Here is a 3,526-nt window from a genome sequence, read left to right as displayed (position 1 = left end):
ATGGCTGTGACCTCCACAGGGGTCACAGCAGAGCATTTTCCAGGCCTGTGGGTGGCAGTAGTAATTCCCGACAACCTGACCAGAGGTGCTTGAAGCCAGAAGCTTGACGAGGGTCCACTTCAGATATGAAGTTCCCCCAGTCATTCCCATAATTAAACAAACATCGAATTCCCCATATTACACATACTGTTTTTTTCTCTGCTAGAAATCACTGGCCTGGATTCTTTTCCCACACTAAATCCTGACTAGTGATCCACTCAGTCGACAGGACATACCGACATATTTCTCTTCGGTAGTTGTTGCTGATTCACTTCTTTATCTTTGATTTCTCAGCTGGGCTCTGGTGCTGCCTTTTCCAGTATCGTCTGGCCATTTTGGAATATATCTGTTTGAGGGTGCTCATACTTCCATTGCGCTCCTTCCGGTTCACACACAGCCCTCCCAGCTTTCCGTCTACTCATGTGCCTGTATCCCAGTCACACAGGTTTACAAGCTCCGATCCGCTTTACCTCGTCCACCTCTGTCAACATATCGACATTCCATTTGTCACTAGGTCTATACATTTTACCACCACATCACCTCATGTCTGTTCCTTCCCTTTAATTCTGGCCACAGCTATTACTTTCATACACAGCCTTTGTTGTCCCCAGAACTCTAGCTTTGTCCAAGCTAAATAAAGTTTGGTATTTGATGACATCCATGATTTGGTCTCACCCTCTCTACCAAAGCTTACCTTCTATCTCCTGCACTTCGGTCCTCCATACATACCCACAGTAGGAGCCTGCGTACACAGTGTGTGTCCCTTACACACACACACACACACACACACACACACACTCTTCCAGGTTTTCTCTGAGCTATTTCCTTTTTCCCACCATTACCCAAACTATTATTCCAAGTTTAACTCATTTGCTTCTTATTCCAAAGCAATCTTCCCACATCACTCTAAATGGAATTAGTCTCCACTATTCTAATTTTTCTTTACTATGCCCTGTAGAGTTCATTCACTTGTTCATTTCTTCTTTGATCCATTTAGCATCTACTTTCAAGTGTCCGTGTTGCTGGCAGGTAGTTGGAGTCTGGTGCTTAGCAACAGGCAAGAGACATGGCTCGTCCATCCACAGACCTCACTGTCTGGTCTAGTGTTGGAAGCAGACTGAAGGGAAACCAACTAAAAAAAAACCAAGTAATTATTAATTATCATGTCTGATAAAAAGTACATAATCTAGGAATTTGGGCAGAGAATTGTGGTGTAGGTGAGAGGTACACTTGCTCTGGGCAGGGTGGTCAGGGATGATCTCTGAGGAGACATTACTTAGATCAAGCCATAAAGGAGGAGAGGAAAGGGAGGGAGGTACAAGCAGAGACAGTGCCCGGACCAGTGCATGAACCACAGAATATAGGGCTGGGGGAGAGAGGAGATTAGATTTAGGAAAAGACTTTTAGACCAGGAAAGGGAATTCAAGCTTTGTTTTATGTGCAATTCAAAGCAATTACAAGTTTCCAAGCAGGGGAATGAAAGTGACCTAGTTTATATTTTTAAAGGTTCACTCCAGGTGCCAGGCAGAGGCTGGATTATGAGGAATCAGAACCCAGAGTGGTGAGGCAGCTGGAAGGAAATTGCAGGCAGGGAGAGATGGTGCTAGACTGGGGTGGAGACAGTAGGAACGAAGAGAAACAGAGAGATCCCTGGAACATTCAGGGAGTGAGAAAGGTAGGACTTGCTGGAGGGTTGGTGCGGGGAGGGGGGGGGAGCACGAGGGGACACGAGCCACTAGGAAGTGGTGGTGATGTACTGAGACACAGAAGGTGGAGGACTAGGTCTGCGGGGAAACCAGTTGTTTGGCTTCGAATATGGCAGGTTTAGCTGCCCAAGTCATCCAATCGGAGCAAAAATTTGGGTTTGCCCACGGAGATGAATCTAGGGTTCAGCCAAGAGTTTAAAGTGGGCATAGAGTAGTGTAAGCTGTCAGCATCTGTAAATGAATGGAAACACTTAGAATGGTAGTCAGCACTTGTTGGCTGAAAGTAGCAAAAAACTTAACTGAAACAAAAGACAATTTCTTTTTTTTTTTTAAGATTTGTTTATTTATTTGACAGAGAGAGAGAGAGAGAGCACAAGCATGTGGAGGGACAGAGGGAAAGGGAGAAGCAGACTCCGCATTGAACAGAGAGCCCGATGTGGGGCTTGATCTCAGGACCCCAGGACCCCGGGACCCCAGGATCATGACCTGAGCTGACGGCAGATGCTTAACCAACTGAGCCACCCAGGTGCCCCCAAAAGGAAATTTCTGACTTAGAAAAAGAGCAAGGGTGGGGTTTTAGACACATCTGCCGAATAATGTTTAAATGACAATTTCAGTTCTCTCTCTCTCTCTCTCTCTCTCATTTCTAACTTCTCTGTCTCTATTCCCACACCCATGGATTTTTTTTTGGGGGGGGGGTGGGGGCTGTTCTTTCCTCTCTCTATCTTAGTGTATTATTCCGGAAAGTCTCTGCCAGTTCCAGGCTTACATGGCATTTTAACTTATGTTTCATGAAAAAAAGAGATGCTTTCTCTCCCAGCAATCCTATTGACCCCCAAAAGGACTCTGTCCACTCTCTGTGTCCTGGAAAAGACTCTGAGGGACTGGTACGGGCCACCTCTCCACTTCTATGGCAGGTGAAGTGCGGTACTTCGGAGGACGGCTCACCACATTAAATGACATTGGCAAAGAGCAATGCCCCAAAGGAAGAGACGTGGGAAAAGTGGACACCTACATCATCTGGGAGTGAGAGCAATGAGAAAGAAGCCTGTGACCAGGACTCTCAGGGCTCTACCATTAGAGGCAGGGTTATAAGAAAAGCAGCCTGCTTTTGATAAGAATTACTTAACTGTAAAATTGCATTTTATTTGGAGTTAGACTCTAAAGTCACTAGGAAGATAAAAATGAAAGGTCATTTCACTGAAATAAATGTAACTAAGGAAACAGCTATAATACTATAGTGAGAGGCAAGAGGTTTAATGGTTTCTGGATTTGCCATTAACCCCGAGTGAATCAGTTCATTGTTATTTTTCATTTGGCCGTATGTAAACTGAAGATAGCATAACCCTGTCTAGGCGTGCCCCTTGTCAGCTTCGTGAACAAGGAGTGACTTCACCTGAATGCAAAGATTCTCTGAAACATGCATTGCCTCTAGAATATGGTTTTATTTCAGAAGCCCCCGACTTACTCCTAAAGAAAAGTATGAACTTGCACTGATTTTCTTTTTTCAAGAGAAATAAAATAGAGGGCTAAACATCCTTTCACCTCTGCTTCATGTTTTTAGATGAGGAGTATCCGCTGGGATAACATTGTGGTTGCTCAGAACACTTTACACAAATTGCCGTTCAGTAAGCAACTTTTTATTTGGTGAGCGTGGACACAACTGGATATGCAGAGTGTAGCCAATATGTGGCTTCTTTTTTTCTGATATTTGCTATTTGCCTACCTACAGATATGACATTTTCTTTTAGAAAATTGACAAGAGGGAATATTTCCCAACT

This window comes from Ursus maritimus, unplaced genomic scaffold, assembly GCF_017311325.1.
Source record: "Ursus maritimus isolate PB19 unplaced genomic scaffold, ASM1731132v1 scaffold_11, whole genome shotgun sequence".
NCBI classification, from domain to species: Eukaryota; Metazoa; Chordata; class Mammalia; order Carnivora; family Ursidae; genus Ursus; species Ursus maritimus.
This window is presented reverse-complemented; position numbering follows the sequence as displayed.